The sequence below is a fragment of the Taeniopygia guttata genome, chromosome 1A, assembly GCF_048771995.1.
Source record: "Taeniopygia guttata chromosome 1A, bTaeGut7.mat, whole genome shotgun sequence".
NCBI classification, from domain to species: domain Eukaryota; kingdom Metazoa; phylum Chordata; class Aves; order Passeriformes; family Estrildidae; genus Taeniopygia; species Taeniopygia guttata.
The window spans coordinates 30783687-30808468 of NC_133025.1; the positions used below are offsets into that span (position 1 = coordinate 30783687).

Below are 24782 nucleotides of genomic sequence, written 5' to 3' on the forward strand. Positions count from 1 at the left end.
TAGGGAAAGAGAATAAGCTAAAATATTAGTTGCTTAACAGACACAAAATATACTAGACTAAAAAAAAAAAAAAATACAACTCCAGAAGATATTTGATATCTTAATAACTAGCCCTCAGAATTGGATCCCCCTTGCAGGGCTCTGAATTGTAAGCCCTTTTCAGCATGTACATCCATCTTTCTTTGGATGGAAAGGAAAGTCTCATTCCAGTACCTCAGAGGTCAGAGCTACCTTGTAGCACAGAAGAGATGATTTACCAAGTATCAATAATGTATTACTATCTATTGTCTGGAGGTGTTTGGATACAGGAAAACAAGTAGGGTATTCCTTAAATCATTTGGGGGAAATAAATTGACATTTTATTATTTTACCTAGTTCCCAAAAACTAGACTAGTGAAAATAGCAGTATTTAAATATACATAGCTCAGAAGACATAGATCTATTCTTTCTGTTTAATGGCTGATTCAGTTTCATAGTGAAAACCCCCTGAAATCTCATTCTTTATTTTATATTTGTATATTGAAGATACTGCCTCTCCCTAGGATTTTTGTCAGCCCTAAAGTCCATTGGATTTAAATGCCTTGGTCAATGAGATTAAGTCCAAGATTATGCCACTTCTGAAATGAAAAAGGGTCAAAAGAAGTATTGGAGACAATAATGTCTTTCTTGAAAAGTCTCTTTTCTCATTCTGTGTAGGGTGTTTGCATAAATTCAGCAAAGACTACAATTACCTGGACTGCTTAATGAGGCTTATATGTACCACAAACTATATAATACAGTGTCTCTTACGGAAATGAGTGTTCCATCTTTATATATGAAAAATGGTTACGGTTGTTATATGTCTTGACTAAACTTAATAAGGAAAGAGATACTGGTAGCATGAAAACAAAACTAAATTAAAAGTATTTCCTCATAGTCAGAGCCATGTGATAAAAAACAAACAATAGAAGTACAGTTTCATTATATCCTTCAAATACCACAAATGTTCAAATCATTGGTACTTGGAACTTTGAATATTCAAATTATTCCTTATGCATTCTCCAGATTTTTGGAATTAAACCTTACTGAGTTCCCTCAATTAAGATTCAACCTCTATATAATTTTACTTCTATAGCATAGTTACTTGGTATCTGATGTCTGCATTTGAGAAAAAAAATCAACAACCTCCTTCTGAAATGCCTGCCCAAGTGAAGGTCACAGCAGTCCCACTTTCTGCAGTGGATTCATGAACTCATCTGTACTGGAAGAAAAATTTTATCTGTTTCAAACTGTACTGGAAGGGACAGAGCATTTACAGAATATCAGAAAATGTTTTTCTGGGTAATAAAGTTATTAACGCCATTGTTACACTTGTACTCATTATATAAAAATGCATGAAATATACAACCTTACAAAAACGTTTTGGAAAAGGAAAAATTTGTATTTGATAATTTCAATGGAATTCCTTAAAGGGGCATTTTGATATTGCAATTTAATTGGAAATAAAAAGAGAATTAAACAGGCCACCTGAAACTAGTGCAACAAATGGCAGTAATCTTCTTCTAATGCAAAGTTTCAGACTGGTATAACTGTATCTTTCATGTTTGTGTACAAGGCCAGGCACACTTCAACACTAATCACACCCTCACCTCTGGAAAGCAAGTCATGAGTATGTGAAACAATTCTATAGAACTGAAACGTAAACTTTAAGGCATTTAGAGATTTTGAGGAGTTAAGATTTTAGCTAGAAATAAGCCTTACTAGAGTTAATTAAAATAAGAATAATAAATGAGTAGGCCTTGATGAAGTTAGGAGTTAGTAGTTAACTAATAATTAATTGCTTGTCAGCACAATGTTTGGTTAGCTGGGTTTATAATGAAGAATATAGAAACTGATAAATAGCTTTTAGGAACATAAGACAATTGTGGGCCTCCTCTGTTCTGAAACCAATTGAAGACAAGGAATGGGAGTTCTACCAAGAGTTCATTTGTCACATTTGCATTGAAAAGGTAGAAAGGTCAGAACGAGGAAGACTTCATTTACTTCCTCATTTTGGGACCCCTCCCCATAAAAGGGACCACCGACCCATTTCAAGGGACAAACTACGCATGCTTAATAGCTTTTGGAGTGATTAGCATACGAAGCGAGGAATGGGATGTACCAAAATTATGAATATGCATTTGTATTTTGTATATTCAATACTTGTATAGATAAAAAGACTCTGTAATCACCTAAAAGGTGCGGTGTGTATTTGGGAGCTATCCCGCACGCTGCCCGGCGTCGAATAAACATACACTTTCTAACTTTAAACTGTTAGAGAGTTTTTGTCCGTCACAGATTGGATATCGATACTAGATCAATATCCATATTTCTTTAATAAATCATTTTGGCGAGCCAGGCAGGAGAACTGCTCTCTCTGGCCGTGGGGCCGGTGGGGTCCGGGACCCCTCTGGGCGCCCACCCAGAAATTTCTGAGAAGAGGGATCCTGCGATCTCGCTGACTACCCGGGGAAAGACCAGAACCTGCTGGACTACGGACAAGAGGTATGTTTATATTTGAGGGAAGGTACCTTATTATATAGGCAGTTAAAAAGACACGAGAGACGTCTCGTATCCGAGGTTGGTAGTCTGTGCCTCGTAGAGGAGGCAGCAGCACCAGAAGGTTGGTAGTCTGTGCCTCGTAGAGGAGGCAGCAGCACCAGAAGTTTTGTAGTCTGTGTCTCGTAGAGGAGGCAGCAGCAAGGTTGGTAGTCTGTGCCTCGTAGAGGAGGTAGCAGTACCAGAGGTTTAGCAGTCTGTGCCTCGTAGAGGAGGCAGCGGCTGTGGTGTTGTGGATTTAGATTGGAGCAGGAGTGGCTCTGATCTCAATTTGTAATTTGAAAGGTGCACCTTAGTAATCCATAATTTGGGTGGTTAGTCTGAACCTTGGGACGCGAAGCGTCCTGTTGCTACAATTTGGGTTGTGGTCCCAAGCGCTGTATGTGTGTGTTGTAACCGGATCCGTGTTTGTTTAGTGAGTTTGTGATTTTGTGTGTTTAGGCTGTAGAAAACTATTTGAGCATTGTAATTGTTGCGGTTTGTAAGAGCTAGTGCTGTGAGCATTATAATTTGTGTGATTTGGCGTGTGTTATTAATTTTTGTAAGTGTTTTTAGGAGCTTTGTGAACCTGAAGTTGTAAGAAGTTTGTAAAATTGTTATTTGCTTTGCAAAGAAATACTGACCTTTGGGAGTGCAGACTGCTTTAAAGTATTTGCATGGTGCTTAGATTGTATGTATTTGTGTGAATTTGGGCAGCGTGTGCTTTTGACTGTGAAAATTTTATTTGATATGTTGTTGGATGAAAAGCTTTGTAAGTTGAATTTTTGTTTTATAGCTAGAGGGTGAAGTGAAAAACCTAAACTACTTTTAAGATAGTCCTGGTGATTAAGAGGTCATTTGTCTCCCAGATAACTAGAAGAGAATTCAGGCTCTGTGACCTCAGGATACATTTTTCAACTGCCTAAAAAAAAAAAACCCCCAAGTTTAGTGAGTGAGTGTTTGCTAGTAGTTTATCTTTTCCTCCCCTCCACTTTTTGTTGAAAGATTTGTGTTGTGTTTTGACTGAAGTTTGTGTGATTCGGAGTTGTGAAAAACTCCAGAGTGTTTTTTTGTGAGCCTAAACTATTAGAATTTAGGTCCTTTTGGAAAAAGAGAAACCTGGTTTTGAAGCTGCGAATACGCAACCGAACTTTGCATTTTGTAACATTTTCAATCAAAGGGTGAGAGAAATCTGGTCAGCAATCCAAAAATTCTTAGAACAGGCTATAGTAGCAGTTCACACAGCTCTCAGTGCAGTGTGGAGTCGCGAAATTTCGGTCGAAACTGGACTGATAGTTTGTCAAATTTCCATTTGTCCTTGGTTTACAGTGCGACAGGAGATACGCTTGGCTTTTAACTGCAAACTTGCTACAGTGTATGAAAGTTTGTTTACAGTTTTTAAACAAATTTTAACAGTAATATACCCAGAGCAAAACATAACAGAGGATTTGATTTAATGAGTGATTAATAACTTGCAATTTTTGGTTTTTTCTTTGTTTTTTCTTTTTCCCTTTTCTTTTGTATAACAAGTTTTCCTCAACAGCTGCTGCTCTGAACCTTGTTTTGAAGGGAGAAAAGGTGAAAATTAACTAACAAATTGTTTTGTCCCTTTTGTTTGCTAGCATAGCTATATGACCAGGACCGGGAGAAACAGGAATCGAAAGCCTGGGTCAGAAGTATTCCCCTGCCCAAATAAAGATTGTTATTGTAATCCGTGGATTGTATTTCGGTGTGTAGTCTGTCAGGATTTGTGGGTCCGAAAAGGGTACAGGTGGCTAATACCTAAGACTGGAATTTGTGCTTTTTGTCGTTCAAAAGAACAAAAGGCCACCCAGAAAGTTATACGAGTTTTGTTGGTGACTGGTCAAGAGGTTCCTGGTAGCAGTAAAATATTTGAATTGTTAGAAAACGGAGTTTCAGGAACTTTGAAGAAACCAGTAGAAATACTTAGAGTTGAGTGTGGCCAGCATATTTTTGTACCAGAAGAATACCAGGTAAAGCTTAAGAACTGGGATAAGATCAAAAGACGTTTTGAAAAGAAAAACCCTGAACATGGGGGCAAATGAGAGCAAAGAGATTCCTAAGGGAACCCCTTTAGGGTGTATCTTAACACACTGGAAAGCACTGGTAGGCTATGGTGGTAGTGAAACTAAAAGAGAACTTGTTAAATTTTCTACACAGTGGTGGCCACTCTATAGACTTGATGGGGGGTTGAAATGGCCAGCAAATGGTACTTTAGACTATGAGACTTTATTACAGTTAATGCTTTTCCTTAGGCGTGAACAAAAGTGGCAAGAAGTAACTTATGCTGATATGTTTTTCAGTCTTCGAAATCACCCTGAGTGGCAAAGGGATTGTGGGATTAAGCCACCGTCTGATCCACTGGTACTGGCTCTTGAAAAGGATAATAAGGCTAACAAGGAAAAGCTCAAACGGTGTTGCAGCACATGTTCAATAAATCAAAGATGCTCGCACCCAAGTAAAGTGTATGCAACAGAGATCTTAGAACAAGGGACAGTGGAGACACTTTTACCACCACCTAGAAACCAGGAAGGGAGGGGAGTAGAGGAAGGGGTGAGGGAACGAGTGAAATCAGAACCCTCACCAACTTCAGCCTCCCCTAACCTATCCTCTGATTTGTCTACCCTGGAAAAAACAGTAATTAAAGCAAGAGTTTCCCCACCAACTCCTAGATCAGGGGAACCCTCGAGGTTTTATCCACCATTGCCCAGTAGTGATAGTGAATGGGATGAATCTGAACCAAGTCCCAGGCCTTCCCCACAAGGTCCAATAGCATCAAGGACCAGAAGGCAAACCAGAATGAACCCACCCCCACAAACAACTAGAAAGCAAACTAAAGGAGTCATACAAGCACCCTTAAGGCAAGCTATAGCCTCTGATGGGGAGCCAAGGATAATTAAGGTCCCCTTTTTTTTCAATAGATTTAGAGGCTTGGGAAAAGACTGCTAAAGGTTATCGAAATGACCCGATAGGCGTTGCCAAAAAGTTGAAGTTTATGGTTAAGCAGCATTTACCTGATTGGACAGACATGCAGTTACTACTTGATGCTTTAACAGAAACAGAGAAGCAGTTGGTTTTAAAGGTATCCAAGGACTTAGCTGAGGATGCTTGTGTATCAACACAAGAGGATATTAAAGATGTATTTCCTCTTCAGGACCCGATGTGGGATCCCAATGAACCTGATGAATTAGCACAGCTTAAGAGATATCAAGACTTTATAGTGAAAGGACTAGAACGAGCAATTCCTAAGACCATAAACTGGTCAGCTTTGTATGCTGTTAAACAAGGTCCCTCTGAAACACCCTCTGATTTTTTAGATCACCTACGAAACGCGATGCGGCGATACACCACTCTGGACCCTGGATCAGAGGAAGGAATACAACAACTAATAAATTTGTTTTTAGGACAATCCACAGGAGATATCAGGCGGAAACTTCAGAAGATCCGGGGCCCAAACAGCCGAGACTTGGAGACTCTATTAGATGAAGCATGGAGAGTCTTTAGTAACCGGGAGGAAGGATATAAACAAGGGATGAGGAAATTAGTAGCAGTAGCAAGGGGGGAAGGAAAGGAAAGATGTGAGCAAGACCCGCCAAGACAAGGACCACCCCGACTGGGAAAAGATCAATGTGCATTTTGCAAGAAATTTGGACACTGGAAGAACCAGTGCCCAGAACGAAGAAGAGGTGACGAACAAAGAAAAAGCGATCGGGGGGGAGAAAGAGTGGTTGCTCACGCGAAGGAGGACTGAGGAGGACCGGAGGGCCCTACCCTAGGGGACCCTCTGGTTATAGTTAAACTAGGGAATAAAGAAAAGAAAGTGGAATTTTTAGTAGACACAGGGGCAACATTTTCAGTGTTAAATAAGGCCCTAATACCTTTAACAAATGATTATGTTATGGTAAAAGGAGCTACTGGCCAATCTGAGAGAGCATATTTTTGCAAACCGTTAAAATATAAATTGGGAAAGCAATGGGGAATTCACCGGTTTTTATATATGCCTAATGCTCCATCTGCACTTTTGAGCAGGAATCTGCTAGAGCAGCTGGATGCAAAAATAATATTTAAAAATGGAGACGTTAGCTTGGAGGTAAAGGACCAACAATACGTGGAGTTGCTGAGCCTAATGTTAATAACCAAAGAACTTAAAACTGTAAGTGAAGAAGAGAAAAACTTCAAGAAAATAATGGATCAAGTATTCCCTGGGGTATGGGCTTCTAATATACCAGGGAGAGCAAAGAATGCAGTACCTATACAAATCAAGCTTAAGGAGGGGGAACGGGCAGTAAGAGTTAAACAATACCCCCTGAAGAAAGAAGATAGAGAAGGGATTAGCCCAATTATAGAAAACTTTTTGCAAATAGGACTGTTAAAAGAGTGTCAATCTGATTTTAATACCCCCATTTTGCCAGTAAAGAAGCCTGATGGGTCATACAGGTTAGTACAAGATTTAAGGGCTGTTAACAGGGTAACTGAAGACTTGTACCCAGTAGTTGCTAACCCTTATACCTTGTTAACTCGTTTAACACCTGAACTAACATGGTTTACCGTTTTAGATTTAAAGGATGCTTTCTTTTGCCTCCCTCTCCACGAAGCCAGCCAGAAAATTTTCGCATTTGAATGGGAGAACCCCAAAACTGGACGGAGGAACCAGCTCACATGGTGTGTATTACCACAGGGATACAAGAACTCTCCTACTATATTTGGGGAACAGCTTGCCAAGGATTTAGAATCTTGGGAACCTCCACCAGGAGAAGGACAGTTGCTTCAGTATGTGGATGATCTCCTGATAGCCACCCAGACCCAGGAAACATGTGTGGATTGGACGGTAAGCCTCCTAAACTTTTTGGGCCTGCAGGGGTATCGAGTATCCCAGAAGAAAGCCCAGATAGTGAGGCAAACAGTCATTTACCTGGGTTATGAAGTGAGTGCTGGACAAAGGACCTTGGGCCAAGATCGTAAAGAAGCAATATGTCAGACCCCGAGACCTCAAACAGTGAAAGAACTGAGAACCTTTTTAGGCATGACAGGGTGGTGCAGACTATGGATTTATAACTATGGGTTACTTGTTAAACCTCTGTATGCCCTGATCACAGAAGAGAGCAGAGATCTCCAGTGGACAAAGGAAGCAACCCAAGCCTTCGACCAACTAAAGAAGGCTCTCATGTCAGCTCCAGCCTTAGGACTCCCAGACGTAAGTAAACCATTTTTCCTGTTTTCCCACGAAAAACAAGGGATCGCCTTGGGAATACTAGCACAGAACTTAGGCCCGTACCGGAGAGCAGTGGCTTATCTCTCCAAACAGCTGGATACGGCAGCTAAAGGATGGCCAGGGTGTCTCAGAGCCGTTGCAGCAGTGGCAGTGAACATCCAAGAAGCACGCAAATTCACCCTGGGCCAGAAGATGACTGTGCTAGTATCTCACACAGTGTCTGCAGTCCTTGAGGCAAAAGGGGGACATTGGCTCTCTCCACAGAGGTTTCTAAAGTACCAAGCTATACTAGTGGAACAAGATGATGTTGAAATTGTGGTAACTAACATTGTGAATCCAGCTTCCTTTCTCAGCGGGAGTATGGGAGAACCAGTGATCCATGACTGTCTGGAGACCATTGAAGCCACCTACTCCAGCCGTCCAGATCTGAAGGACATCCCACTCGAAGGTGCTGAGACTTGGTTTACTGATGGAAGCAGCTATGTCATCAGTAGAAAAAGGCATGCTGGGTATGCGGTTACCACAAGCAGAGAGGTAATAGAGTCTGGACCATTATCAGCAAACACCTCTGCACAGAAGGCTGAAATAATCGCCTTAACTCGAGCCTTAGAGTTGGCAAAAGGAAGAGAGATTAACATTTACACAGACTCAAGGTATGCATTTGGGGTAGTTCATGCACATGGAGCCATTTGGAAAGAGAGAGGACTGTTAAATTCGCAAGGGAAAAATATTAAACATTCACAAGAAATACTGAGACTACTAGATGCAGTGCAGCTACCTGAGAAGGTAGCCATCATGCACATTAAGGCACACCAAAAAGTGAGCTCTGAATTGGAAGAAGGGAATATGCTGGCGGACAGAGAGGCAAAAGACGCAGCCAAAGGTGAGGTATTTGAGGAGACAGTAGAAGCAACATTAATCCCAGATGGAAAGATTTCTATTGAAGGTAAGCCTGTGTACAATAAAAAGGATAAGAAACTTATTAAGGCAGAAAAAGCAAATTTTAATCAAGAAGGATGGGCTATAACAGAAGAAGGGAAACTTGTGGTGCCCTCCTATTTGTTGTGGACATTAGTGCAAAAAGAGCATGAAAAAACACACTGGGGAATAGATGCCCTGTATAACCATCTGAAAGGAAAAATTATAGCTAGGAAATTACAGGGCACAATAATACAAGTAACTCGTCAGTGTAGCCTTTGCCTCCGAACTAATCCTAAAAACATCCCAAGGCCTAAAGTTGGACAAATTGGGAAAGGTTGTGGACCTGGGCAACAGTGGCAAATCGATTTTACAGAATTACCTAAGAAGGGGGGATATCGTTATCTCCTAGTATTGACTGATACCTTTTCAGGTTGGCCAGAAGCCTTTTCTACTAAGACTGCTAAAGCACGAGAGGTAACCAAAGCACTGTTGCAAGAAATAATACCGAAGTTTGGAGTTCCAGCCACTATATCCTCAGATAGAGGGCCGCATTTTATCTCCAAAATTGTGCAACAAATTAGCCATCACCTGGGGATAGATTGGGAGTTACATACCCCATATCATCCCCAATCGAGTGGCCAAGTGGAGAAGATGAATCATTTGATTAAACAACAGATTGTAAGGTTAGGACAAGAAGCAAACCTACCTTGGCCCCAAGCTCTCCCATTAGCATTATTGCGAATCCGGACAAAACCAAGAACAAAAGAAAAATTAAGCCCCTTTGAAATATTATATGGGAGACCATATACAGTTCAAGAAGGAATCACACCAACACAGGTAGGGGAAGAAACCCTACATAAATATATAATAGCCCTGAACAAACAATTAAGAGAAATTGAAAAATATGTGGCTGGAGCTCAGACTAGAGAATTAGATGGGCCAGTACATGATGTACAACCTGGGGATTATGTATATGTTAAGTCTTTTGCAGAAAAAAGCCTGGAACCACAGTGGGAAGGACCCTACTTAGTGCTCCTCACTACCTTTACTGCAATCAAGATCAAAGAACAGAAAGCCTGGATCCATCACTCCCGAGTGAAGAAAGTTCCTGAGGGAGTCTGGAAAGTGACACCAGGTGACAACGAGCTGAAGTTGAAGCTCACCTGCAACAGCGAATAAATGGACCTATAGAAATTATGGACATGATGGAGAAGGTCGTAACTATTCTCACTATTGCCACAGTTGTAACAGGAGCCAATGCAATACCACACAAGTACAACGTAACTGGAATATATCAGTGTCAAAGAAGGGCCTATGATCCCCACTCTCGTAGGGCCCTGAATGAGATTATAAAGGTTACAAATGCACGTTTGTGGGAAGGGAGAAATGTTTGGGGATGTAACTATGCATTTGTGCAAGATGGGTTCCATGAAGCTTACCAACCACCCATGAAACTCATTCAGATTAGCCCTGAATGCTGTGACAAATGTTTAAGTAGATGTCCTGAATTTAGACTAAAACTAGAAGGATGTGCAATAAGAGGATATGATCTTGATTTTAATATCACTCAAGTGTGTGTTGAATATCACAAGAACAGAACTAGAACTACCCCTCCAATACAAAAGAAAGCTATTACTACCCCACAGCCACTTATCCCAGAAGTAGAAGAGCAGCCTATAGCTCCTACGATTACTAAAATTGGGCCGTATGCTATTAAGAAAACGGGAATCCAAAGACTGCTGGTAAATCCGGAATGGTCTCTGAAGCGAGTAGAAATGAGAATACAGGTAAATGCTTCAGATGTCCGACCAGAGTGCGCCCCATTTCTCAGAAATCCTTTCATGGATTGGGCCACCTGGCTTCAAAAACAAATGCCCTCCAACTTTAAGAGTAAAAGAGATCTCACTGGGCTGCTAGGGACTGGACTAGGAGTGCTAAATACCATAGATTCAGAAGTACTGATGAATAAACTAACAACAGTAGGGAACGACTTAGTTAAATTACAGCAACCTTTGCAATCTTCCCTACTAGCACTGGGTGACAACCATTAGAAGTTATCCAAAGTATTACCAGAATGGGAGAATACTGAAGAGCGAGACCATAAATTAATAATTAATGCATTAGGCACAGCTAGCGAAAATGTTTCACTAGCTCTTGGGTGTACCCAAGCACAACTATGGATGCAGTCAGTAGCTGCTGCAGTGATCAAAGAAGGCGGGGAGGGAATATTCCCTGCTGAACTCCGTAAAATTGTTTGGGATAGTGCATCTGATATAGAAAGGGAACTACAAGCTTGGTGGACTTTAGTCAATTTCACTTATAACCCTATGACAAGTAAAGTAACAGCCTTTGTCTTAACAATACATAATGCATCAGTGAGCTTAATACATCCTATAGTGCCCCTAGGATTAAACCATGAGGGGACTGTGTTATATCCTTCTGAACATAGAACATGGGCGCGAGAAATCAGAGGAAAGTGGCAAACCATCAATCTAGAGCCCTGTTCTATGAGGAGACAACTTGGGTACATATGTGAGGGGACATTAGAAAGTAATAAAGATACATGTTTAGATACGGACCAAAGCATTTGCCACTTTGAAACGCATTCAGGTAACCGAACAACTTTGCTTGTATATGTAGGACAAGGTTGTGTCTGTCTCAGAACAGCATGCCCCACCATAATGATAGACAATCTAAGCATGAATGAGACTCAGTTCAATTTATGTGTCTGTAACTTTGTTAAAATTGAGGGATGTGACTTCTCATATCAGGCACCTGTAGTATCACACCAGTATATAAAAGCCAATTTAATCACTGTACAAGAGATAGTGCCCGTGCCCATAGGAATGAATTTGACTTTAGTTGCTCAATTGTTAGAACATCAAGAACTGAGAGAAATTTTAAAAGAAATTAGAGACGCAGGGAAAAAGACTTTAATTACTATACACCATGACACAGAAACCATCAAAGGAGTTTTTAAACGATTTGAAGAACATTTGTCTCATCATTGGTGGGATGTGCTTTTTGAATGGTCACCAACAGCAACCGGCATACTTAATACTTTAATTCATCCTATTATTGTGTTGCTTATTTTAGTTAATATAAGCTTGATTTTGTCTGTTGTAATACTTGTTTGGAATTGGAAAATGATACGACGAATGACAGCCCTAACTTCACTATCAAAAGCATATGGCTTAGTTTTGAAAGAAACTAGACACATGTCTTGGGCAGATGAAGAAAGGTCTATATATTGAGTAAAAGAATTTACTCATTCCAAAGAAGAAGTGGGGAATGAAACGTAAACTTTAAGGCATTTAGAGATTTTGAGGAGTTAAGATTTTAGCTAGAAATAAGCCTTACTAGAGTTAATTAAAATAAGAATAATAAATGAGTAGGCCTTGATGAAGTTAGGAGTTAGTAGTTAACTAATAATTAATTGCTTGTCAGCACAATGTTTGGTTAGCTGGGTTTATAATGAAGAATATAGAAACTGATAAATAGCTTTTAGGAACATAAGACAATTGTGGGCCTCCTCTGTTCTGAAACCAATTGAAGACAAGGAATGGGAGTTCTACCAAGAGTTCATTTGTCACATTTGCATTGAAAAGGTAGAAAGGTCAGAACGAGGAAGACTTCATTTACTTCCTCATTTTGGGACCCCTCCCCATAAAAGGGACCACCGACCCATTTCAAGGGACAAACTACGCATGCTTAATAGCTTTTGGAGTGATTAGCATACGAAGCGAGGAATGGGATGTACCAAAATTATGAATATGCATTTGTATTTTGTATATTCAATACTTGTATAGATAAAAAGACTCTGTAATCACCTAAAAGGTGCGGTGTGTATTTGGGAGCTATCCCGCACGCTGCCCGGCGTCGAATAAACATACACTTTCTAACTTTAAACTGTTAGAGAGTTTTTGTCCGTCACAGATTGGATATCGATACTAGATCAATATCCATATTTCTTTAATAAATCAGAACAAAATGTGGAATAGGAGTGGACAAGTTAAGCTTTTAAAATTAAAAACAAAAAATTAGGGACTGCAGAGAACTGAGACAAGAAATATTTAGTATTGTCTTAACCTAATCTTTAGCCTTCAAGTTAAAGTGGTCCCATCCTCTTTGAGACATTTGTCTGGAAGTAACCTCTTGACTTCACCATTGCTGATCATTAATGGTTTGTTTATTTAACCTTAGCATATTATTCATGTGCAGTTTGTACATGTATTATACAATTTGGAAAAGGACTATGAAAAGATGCTGTACTACTGCTCTATGTTTATTTTGATTATCACCGTAGCTGATATCTATTACGCAATTATGATAATCAAATGCCTTTTCAGCCTCAAACAATGCATAATGAAATGACAAATATTTTGTATTTACAAAATTTTGACTTGGTTGATTAAATAATTACAAAGCACATGTGTAAATAGAAAATAAATCTTTCTTTATTTTACAAGACATCAGAAAATTTGGAAAGAGTCAAGCTGTACTTCACTAATCATCACAGCTTCCACAGTGAAAGCTCTATCACCAGCTCCAGGATAAAAGACTGACTCCCAAACATGTTATTGTGGATCTATTTAGGGAGAGGAATTAGTCTACAAGGGATTGAATTGTCAACTAAAAAATAACATTAATTATCTTTCTTCTGTAATGATATTAAGAAAATCTATTTTATTTTCAATTATTTGATAAAAATATGAATATGTATCACTTTTGTGCATTTCTTTCTCCTTTAAAGTGAAATAAGGTTCTGATTTACAGCATTAGAAGGGCTTTTATTCTATTGAAAGTATTAAAAATATTAGTTATTTTAAGGACAGTAATGACAAAATGGAAGTAATAACTAATATCAGAAAAAGCTAGAACTGTGAAATTTTTACTCATAAAATATATGATTAAAAAAGGTGAGCACATACATTTCTCCTATGCTCACTTCATTCAAATAACCTTGAAGTGACTGTAGAGAAGGTGAGGGAAAGGCACCCCATCTCACCTAGTGTCAACTCATAGGCAAACAGAAATAGAGAAACACAGACAGGTACTGCAGATGTCAGTTCACTCAAACCCTGGCTGAACTGCTCTCTACATGAGCACACAATGGCAAGAGCAATTGAGAAGCTCAGATGAGATATTTGACTTTAAGGCAGATAAAATTTAGATATATGTGGTTGGTCTTATGCAATGATACTGCGATTTGTCTTGAAGCTGTTTGCTCTGGGATTCTTTGAATTAATGACAAGACAACATTAGAGTGTTATATGGAAAACACTGAAAAATATTGAAAACATGATGCATGTATTCAGGTAGAAACTGTATTTGTGCTTAATACATACCTGTGTCTTTTCCTTTCACTGATTTTCATGTCCTTTTCAGCTGCTAAATAAATACATCAGGATATATTTCAAAAAAGACCCAAGAAGAATATATTTCCAGCAAGACACTTTTTATGAGATTTTTCATGGGTAATCTGTGTCATACAAATTAATAAAATAAACATTATCCTTTTTCTGTCCAGAATCAGGCCTAAAAGAAAGTCAAGTCCCATAAGAACACCATCACAGTGAAAATTACCCTAGAAGTTAATTGACTAAACCAACTGCCAGTCTAAGCTGCTCTAAGGGTTTAGGGATTTTTCTTTTTTGAGAACAGTAATTATTATTAATCTTCCATAGAAAAAATAATCTACTATTTAAATAACCAAATAATTCCTACTTTAAAGACCTGGGGCCACATCAAATGGCACATTATCCTAGTGACATCATGAGGTACAAATACTAAGCAACCTGACACTTCAGCATTATCAAGAAGTCTAGTCACTCTCTTGGTACTCAGAAGACAACTGAGAAGCCTTTTTAAACAATAATTGAAGGAACTGTACCACTCTCAGAATGCATCATCAGATTGGATCCACTCAGCCTGGAATCTTGTATATTTTGAAATTCTACAGCATAAATATGTACACAAAAATAAAATATAATTATGTCCCAAACAGCTGTGGGACATAAAAATCAAGCTGTCCAGAAACACTTAATGCATTGTATTTTTTCCCAACATAATATTTTATAATTGTAATAACCATGTTTTAGATACCATGAAACTTTGTTATCTGTTTTATGAAAGATAACTAAGATTCTTCTTTTTCTCATGTCTTTTCAGGATGCACTTAACAAACCAACAACATCTCATTAAGGGTATCCAGGGAACATAATTCTGGACTACCATGTCTTAAGCTAGAACAAATAAATTATTTGATTTGTCAACAAAGAGTTTGCTTTCAGCTGGCTTGAATCAGAAATAAAGTTTTAATATTTTTACCTAAACCCCATAGTCTAGTTACTTCTAAAATTCAAAAAACTAAAATAACCCTCTCAAGGTAAGTCTAGTCCACTCTTTATGCACTTTCCACTTTCTGGAGACTCGAAATTGCAACTCATCTCTTATAAAACATTCAGGAATAAATATAAAAATAGTTTTCTCTAACTAATAAACAGTGATAGGCTGTCCATGGCAAGGGGGTTGTAACTGGATAATCTTTAAAGTCCTTTCCAACCCAAGCCATTCAGTGATTATATGATTCTGTGTTCTGGATACAGAACAAGTACCAGGCTATGACTGAAAATTGCAGTTTTTGTAAAGGAGAAACAACTGGGACCTAAAATGCATGGAATCATAGGATTAATACAAGGTTATTCCATATATATGAATCCTCGACAATATAAACCCACACTTTTCTTTTTTTCCCTCCTGACATTCCACTACAGTTGAGCCTAATTTTGTAGCAATAATCTTTGTGAATAACTGCAGAGAGAACAAAGAATTAACAGTTTGGTGTGTATAAAAGAGTCTTACTCAATTTTTATTACATTATATCCAAGCAGCACACTTTTTTTGAGAGACCTTTAACAAAGAGTGAACTGTAACTAATACTTTGTAGTGAGACAAAACCCAGAACCACTTTGTTTAGACAGTCTTGGTGACAGCAAATTAGTGCTGAAGTTATACTGCTACTGTGTTTTCAAGAGACTGACTCTATTAAACATTCTTTGTAGAAATTTTAAATCAACACAGTTGGGACCTATGTCTTTGACCTGAACCTATTTAATAACATATGGAGATAATTTATTATGAACTCCATCATACTTGAACAAGTATCATGACCCAAGAAACACTGTTAAAGTAAAGGTTTTTTTTTTTTCTTAGAGTGACAATTTAATTGTGCAGTGTATTGTCAACAGTTGAGATTAATCATAGTAATGACATATTTTTCACTTAGAAAATTATTAAAAATTATTTGAAAATGGGGTAGGAATAATGACTTTCTAAGTCAAATGATATAAACATTCAAAAATTATAAAGAACCCACCTGAAACATAAGTCTTACATGATTTCTATTCATTTGGAAAAGGGAAGTACCAAAGTGAGGATGATGCCATAGGCAACTCTCAAAAAAAAATTATTTACAGATATATATATGCTCTAAAATTTAATATGAAAAATTGTGTTGTTTTGGAAATTAGAGACCGATTAAGTTAAAAAAATTAATCTATTAATAATCAAAACATTCATCAATAAAAGCAATGTAAGGTGAGTGGCTTTTTTTCTGTTAAAAAATAGCATCCCAAGTCCACATTTGGTTTTATCCAGAGGACTAGTTAAAATGTAAATTTTGTTTGGATAGGACAGCACTAAAATCTTGTGACACATGTAAACTTCTCACATCAGAAGTACTGCAAAAGAGCTTCCATACTTGTTTTTCTAGTTCTCACATTCAGCAAGATTATATGCTCTCACATGATTTTGCCCCTATCCAGGAAATAGTCTTCTACAGCTAAGGGTCATTCCTGGTTCAGCCTATATAGTATCAGGTTTGGAAATGTGAATTAAATTACCAGTGTAGTAAACTGAGATTCAGAGGAACACTGAGTCAGACATTTTCTTCTGTCATTAAATAATTATTGCACTTTTCTATTCTTCTCTCACCAATGGATATAGTTCAGCACTGAAGTTCATGTTATTTTCACCATATTAGCCTGAAAAAACCCACTGCTCCCATTCTGGGGGTTTTCTGCTTTGGATGAGGATTTATTGTCATTTGTTAAAACCTAATTTATTTCAAATCCTATGGGACAGATTATTTTTTTTTCAAATGTGTTTCAGGCCTTGAGTCATTTTGTTGACTCAGCCTCTGTCATGGCTTCTGAGTCTGTGACCAAAAGTTCATAACCTTCAGGCTGCTTAGCTGCATTTCAGGGCCAAAAATGGGCAGTGTGATTCAGAGAGGGCATAAGGGGAAAGGAGAAGCAAAAATTAATGCCAGGAGTAGAAAAGACCTGAAAGGACTGATTAAATCAGTGCCAAAATATTGACAGTGTCAGTGCACTATGAGGACAGGAGTGGTGGAGACTGCCCATGGGCCAGAAAGGGTGAACCTCAACAGCCAGGGCCAGTTCCATGATCTCTGGGACCTCAGCCAGAAAGGTCCTGCCCTGTCTGCCACCAGCTGGGGACATTATCCCGAGATTATTTTTATAACATACACCTGACAATCTGTGATTTTATTTTAAGAAACTGAGACAATTGCAAATGCTTGCAAAAGACCTGTTCAAAGTCAAAAGGTTTGACAATAAGGGTAAGATTCATTTCAAAATGTCAGTCTCCTAAAAAGTTTTAGTGTTAAATTTAAGGTCACCTACATTCCCTTTATAGTCCCTGATATGGGACAGGCGCCTTGTAAAAATACTTTACTGTTCTGGTTCATTGTCCTATAACAAGGATTTCTCTCCAAGTTGTCAACCTGGAGAGGTTGTCTTAGACTAGAGAAGGAACTTAAAGTCTCACCTTAAGTAGACTGCAAACTTTAAGGTAGTTAGATAAATTCCTTCTCCCAGGTCAGAACTGGCCATTGTCCATTTGCAGTGGTTGGACTCTCTGGCCACAGGTGTAGCTCTGCTCTTTTCCCAAGCAGCTGATCTAAAATATCTAGTTTACCAAAGAGATAAACTGACACTCTTTAAAAAAGTGTCAGCAAATATGAACAAAGAGCTGTATAGGATACTAAGTCTGACACAGGACACTATGATCAAGACCAATTTTCAAAGCAGTTCAGTTATTTGAAATTATGATCCATAATTTCATCCCTTTACTGTGACATAATTTATCCAAGAGACAAACAAAAACCCTCAGAATACTGAGGAAACAAGTATAAATCATAATTAAATGTGGAATTCCTAGAACTAAGAAATAATTATGATCTTCAATTATCATTTTTTCAAAGAAATATCAAGCTTCATAATTATGTATGTTACAAATAAGCCTACATTGTATAAACAGAGCCTCTGGATAGCTTACCTGAAATCATAAACTCAACTAATTAGAAGAGTTAAGAAACATAAACACTTTAAAAATTATTAAATATGTAAGCCTCAGTTATGCAATATGGCAAACTTTGCCATAGAAAGCAATAATGAGATTACTTTTAACCATGTGTGTAATTCCAGCTGAATAGTATTTCTCATGTTCCTGATAAAATTATGAATGTGGCAAGTTAAGGACATGTCTAAATGCTGATAGATTCCACAGAATTCAGCATATTCCTGAAATGGAATCTAAGATGCAGTGAAGAGTATCTTTGGCTTGAAGTTTTACAGACAAGTTAATTGTGGCTATACTGATTAGATATGTTCAGACAAATAAAACTCAATTTTCAGGCTAAAAATGCAAGTTTTAATCTATTCTTGACCTCTTCTTATGTCTTTCATCACCATACTTATTCTCTAACTGCTTTAGAAGTTTGATACCACCATAATGTCTGAAACATCTCACAAGATTTGTTGTTTTCTAAAAAGAAAAAAAAATGTGGCAAGACTAAATTCTTTGAGATGAAGTAATGTCTTTAAATATGATTATAGATTCTGATGCTGGCTTTGCCTTCAGTACAAATTAGAAATATTGCTATAAGTAGCCCTCCCTCACTTTGTCCAATTATGAAGCTGATGTTCCTTTGAAAAAAATTATCAGCCAATAGGTGGCACTGAAAGTATTTATCTAAATCTTCTATTTTCTTTTAGGAAATTTCAAGTTTTCTTCAAACAAATGGTATGTTATGCTCACAAATTAAAAGCTGAGTCACATATTGAATTTTCTTATTGATGATATTAAGTACATTTAAATAGTTGGAGGACTGTTGAGAATTCAAACAGTACCCTGGAAATATGAACAAGTGCATCATAGTACTTCTATCCTTGTCAAAACCCAATCTAAAGCAGGAGCTTCTTTTGAGATTGTGGGACCATTGACATTCCAGGGAGTAACCTACAATGAAGTTCAAACTGTAAATATCTGGAAAAACTGTAGCGTTCCAGAAACTGGTTTATACTGCAGTTTTTTCATGCTGTGTGTCATTTTCTTTTCACTGCTGCTTTCATTTTTGTAAACCTGTGAGGAAAGAAGGAGGATTTTGTAGTAAATATAATTGAATTTTTCATCACTAGCATTCACTTAAATTAGGACAAATTTTACAAGAGAACTCTTCATTCTCTGGGGTAAACAAGTTCATAAACTATTCTATGACTAGAGATAATGAGATATTTTAGATCAGATTTATGAGTGCCATATAATATTCATAAAGAAATAACCTTGCCATGTTATGTTTTTTCTCATTTTAATATCTATTTTTTGAGCAAATGTGATTCAGAGGATGTTAATATCAGTGTTTTGGTTTATACTGTGTGTAATTGAGTTCCATGCATTGTTTCACACCTGCACATTACAGTTCCTCCAAGGTTTTTACTGAAAGTTATGCCAAGATGGTGAAGTAGTAGTGACTTGTTCTGAAAAAATATAATATTGTGCATGATACAATACAGAACCTAACTATTCAATTTTCAGACTACTGCTCTACCACCTTTGTATAGAAATCTGTCTGAAGAACAAATGTAGGCCACATAGGTTTCAGCTATCACAAATAAGAATGTGCAAGGACTCATTGTACTGTCATCAACCACAGTGTTACAGGGGACAAGTGAATAGCAGTGTAATAGAAATATGTCCAAACCAGATAGTCCATAGAGAGAAATGGATTTGCTCAGCAGTACCAATGCATCTTAATTTCAAGGAACTAAAAGCTTTGAGTGCATTCCTGCCTTCATATTTTTTTGCCAGCAGGAAAATAAAAGTGTCTTCAGATTGCAAAGCAGTAGAAAACAATAATTTGATGCTACAGCACCAGACCTCAGCAAGGAGTAAGACTTCAGCTTCACCTGAATTGGTTCTGAAGACTTATGATGCTGAAATTGGTGATGAGAATTAATGTATCATATCAGAAACTAATTCAAATTAGAACTCAAATCATTAATTTAAAGTTAGATATTATTTTCTCTGTTCAGGAAGCAAAGCAAGGAGCTACATAAATCAAAGAAGACCAAGCAAAGATATAGCCGTTATTAGCGATCCAGCTGAAAATGTCATCCTTCTCAGGTTGCTGGGAATATGAGTGGGTATGAAAAAAAGAAAGACAAATTTTCTGACTGTAGATATCTTGGCCAGTTAATTCCTTTTAAACAATTTCTATGACCTAATAGTAAACAAAGAACCATTATGGTGTAAGCAAAGGGGCATATAATAATGAATGAATACTTAAATATTCTGGGAAAGAAAAGCATTGAATTTTATTGCCATACACATTCACGAATATCTGCACAACCATTGCCAGGTCACAAAAAAAAATTAGGTTTAAAATTTTAATGTCTTTAAAATACCATATTTTTTTATAAATGTTTGGCCACTAGTTTTCAGATACATATGCAAAAAATCTACAAAATAAATTAAAAAGTTTGGACAGCTTTCAGATAAATGGTCTGGTACTTGTTTTTTTTATTCTCTGCAAAAATTTGTGGATTGAATATTATAAGAAACTTATATATTTCCATTTACTTTAGCATCTAGCTATTTGAAAATAGATATTTGAGTACAATTTGAATAAAACATTAAAAAGTGAGAAAAGGCTAATGCTACACAGTCAGTCTCAAGACTATGAAAAAAGTGGGATACAGTATTTCACAGGAGTGTTCATGAGAGTCCTGAGCCTTCCATGAGAACCTACAAATGAAAAAGCAAGTCCTATATTTGAATTAGCTTAAGGGAGATTTTTTTGTTTGGAGGGGGGATTTTTGGGGGTTTTTTGTTTGTTTCTTTTGTTTGGGGTTTTTGTTTGTTTGTTTGTCTCAGTTTTTTGTTTGTTTGAGGATTAAAAAAATTCTTCTTTATTTTTTTTCTTCTAGTAAGCAATCTAACCAATTTCAATTGGGCTTGAAAGCCAGTTTAGAAAGTCTGAAGTTATTGGCAGTACTTGCATGTTTGAATGGAGGAAATCAGTTCTTTCAATAATGAGAGAACCAGCAAGATGCTGCCTAATGGTGAGACTTGTTGAGATTCTCTTTGAAATGTCACCTGCTGCTGAGTGAACAGGCTTGGCAGGCACGAATGAGAGACAGTAGCTATTGTAACCTGCCAGAGCCCTTCATAATGGGATGATCATGCTTCTATAGTGAACAACTAAGGACAGCTATTGAAAGTGTCCAAGTAATTGCCAAAGATGAGACTTCACCTTATGCTTCAGTGCGTACACTTTCTAACTAGTAATGGAAAAATTCAAAGCAAGTTGAGAATCAGCTGAAATGCAGATAAATAACAAGTAACAAATCAGTTGTTCACACAAAGGGGGACAATGACAGCAGGTAGGAAGGCCAGTGCACCTTAAGCTAAGTCTTTATTTTTACAGAATCAACAATCTTTAGGGAAATGGGGGGACTGCCCAAGACTGCAGTTCTTCTCTGCCTGTCACTGTTCCATTAGGTTTCAGGCACACTGAGAAGGCCCCAGTCTGCGGCAGATACCAGCTGCCTCATCTTCCTGTCTCCACTATTTTCACCTTCTCTTTACTGGCCTTCTCTTAACATTCTTCTGCAATGACATTGATTAACACTGCAGATCAGAAGCTGTGACATTGCAATCAGAAAATCCCATGATCTTCTGATTCTAATACTCCAACTGTTAGGTAGTTGAAAGTTTTTGGAAGGAGAAAGGATGAGAACTACCAACTGTGAATGGCACCAACAAATGAAAAAAGGAGATTCCATATCATGTCCAGACTTAAATGAGAAAACAAGGGTGGGAAAAAAAAAAAGATAATAATTCTCCTACTTTTGAAAAGAAACCCCAAAAAACCTGCAAAAAAACCTAGGAAAATAGTGTTGTTCTATAAAATGTAATCTATTATAAAATTATTCACTTGAGTAAATTTTACCTCTGCAATATAAAGCTCTACACTATTTCTGAGTTTCACAATGCTCATAAAATTCAAGAGTTGTAAAATTAAGGCCTGGTGAGTTGGGAAATGCCAGTCTCCTACTGAAAGTACATTTCAATACACTTATCCATCTGATGATGCCGCTCAAGACAAGACACCTCTGAGGAATTCCATTTTTCAGTGTAGTTTCCTACTCTTGGCTCAAAATGGACAAGCAACTAGGCAACCAGCTAATGAGTAAGTCAAGACTTAATCTCAAGTTCGTTGTTTGCAGTTTTGTCTGTGAAATTTTCAGGAAGTCAGAAGGGTGCTTTGAAGAAGATCTCATGGATCTCTGTGAGCCTCAGTGCGAGCCCAGACTTGTTCGTGATTAAGTCTAGATACTTGCAAGGATCACAACTAAAAAAACATTGTTTCATTGACTTGCCTAAAATCATGCTATAGTTCTAAGGTGATCACCATGAAATACTTTTCCTGTGCCCTGTCTTGCCACTACATATCTTCTAAGTTTAGTAGTGATTCTGTGTGTTAGGGTTCTGAATCATCCTAATGATTCACCAGGCTTACCAAGAACAGTGAAAGAAAGAAATATCCTGCAAAAACAAACCACTGTTACAAAACAACATATACTCCTAATATATATGTATTTTGTTAAGACTGGAAATAAACATAAACCCTATTATTTCCTAACTTTTCTGCATTTGACTTTGCTATCTTCATGATGGATGTGTCTTCTGATTTAAAAAAGTAAACCAAAAAAAATCAAAGCATTATTAGACATACTCCTGATATTCAAGAGCATTGAAGAAATGATTGGCAACATTTCTTCATCTGCACAGCCTCTGCTCTTGTACTTAACACACACTTCATAGAACATATCACTGACTTTTTCTCCAGCATATCGATCTGCCCTACAGATTCAATTTATGCCAGTAGGTTTCACAGATACTTGCTGGTAAATGGCACACTCAAAATGCAGCCTGGCTCCAATGCCAAATGTCAAGTCACTTTTTCCATATTGAGTTACTAAAGCTTGACAGCAACACCACTGCAATTCTTTTACTTGTTTTTAACTTGAAAGGAAAATGCATTTTTGTATGAGAAAATGGCCATGTGCTGTTTACTGATGATTTCCAGTGAATTTTAGGCTAAGACAAGACTCTCAGATGAAAGGTTTCGTTTTAAATGCTTAGAAACTGGCAAAGCTGTGAGAAATTGAAGACAAACTATTGAAATGTTTTTGAAACTTAACTTCATAAAATATTTCAAGACTACTTTGTGTCCCAATTAAAAATTATATGCACAAAAATAATTTAGAAACAGAATTTGCATTTCATTCATTCATCAGCAGCTTTTTTTACAGTGGGAAAGTGTGTTCGTCATGCACATTTGTATCAAAATCCAGAATTCTCACACTACTGTTGGTCCATAGAAACGAGTAAACCTTCTTCTAGCCAGTCCATAAAGAAACTGACACATAGCAACATCCATTGTAAATAATGAATAGACCAATTTCAAAGTGTAATATTGCATCAATATTCACACTTTCTGAATATTGATGTAAATTGGTTTAAATTGACCAGATGCTCTGAAAAAGGCATAGACAGGTGCAAATTATTTTTCTCCTGTTAGCAAATCCCATTAGTCTTTAGGAGTGATGCGCTATAAGGGAAAGCAGCTGTTTGCTCTCCTTAGGGACTGCAGAGAAGGCACCTCTAAAGCCTTCGTGGAATTTCATAGGAGTGTTAAAAATGCAGAATAAGCTTGGAATCAGATCTTTAATCAACACTTTACTGTGACTCACTACAGTTTTTACTATCTATTTCTCAGTACAACAATGCTGTAATGGGATTATCCACGCTCTGTTCCCTCTCTGAGGCTTGTGATTACATATACAAAAGAAACTAAAAGAGCATGGGGCAAATTTCTAACCCTGAAGTCACATGTACCACTATGCTCTAGTTCATAATCATCTGCTTAAACACTCTCCTTTCAAAAGGAGAGAGAAGCAAAGCTACCCAATTTCTGAAATATTTATATTTCATTCAAAATTTTGCCAGCTAGTCATTGTGCTAACAAAGAAATTATACATGCAGTCACTCCCTAGTGCTTGATTCCACAAGGTAATTCTGTTTTATTTAGCAGTGTGAGCAAAGCCTCTACACACAGTGAAGACTTCCTCTTGAAGTCTTGGCTACTTACCTTTCCTGATTTGCATCTGCATGTACCTCGGAAGGGCTTATCCCATTTCTTTGTGAATCAGTGAGTAGCTTTCCAAAACACACTTCTCCTTTCCTTTTCCCATCATTCTACAGATGATCCTTCTGAGAAAGCAGTATTTTTTCTAGGTTCACTTTAGTCTTGACTGTAAACCGAGAATAAAAATGTAGTTGTAGTATGAGTAGTGATGCAATGTAGTTATGCTTTTATGCTATTTTTACAATATTCTTACAACAAAGTAATTGCATGTGGATAGCTGGAATTTTGAACAGTTATAGGTAAGACATTACACCGGCCAGGGAAAAGAGTAACAGTGTGGGGTCTGCTAGACCAAGAAACAAGATCAGGATCAATCAAACAAAAGAATCTCTGGGTTTTTATACAGCTCCTGCTGCTGCCTGGTCACCTGGTCAGGCCACAGGCCACAGGTCCCTTTTTTATGCAGAGGCTCAGGTGTTCATGACCTCTTTTCTCAGGCTCCCAGAACTCACAATGCAGCTGCACCCCAAGATACCTGCACTGACAGCATCA

General features: G+C 37.6%; 1 long non-coding RNA gene across 2 annotated transcripts in view; it reads right to left on the reverse strand.

Moving 5' to 3' along the window:
- The window catches only part of LOC115491199 (uncharacterized), a 79707-nt gene that overhangs the window by 36340 nt on the left and 18585 nt on the right, over positions 1-24782 (reverse strand). The window contains exons 3-4 of one of the 2 annotated variants that reach the window (XR_012053103.1): positions 24234-24396; positions 12699-19159 (exon numbers count right to left, since the gene is read on the reverse strand). This is a non-coding gene — a long non-coding RNA (uncharacterized lncRNA). Of the gene's footprint in view, positions 1-12698; positions 19160-24233; positions 24397-24782 lie in introns of those variants that run through there. The other variant, XR_012053104.1, reaches the window with a different exon arrangement.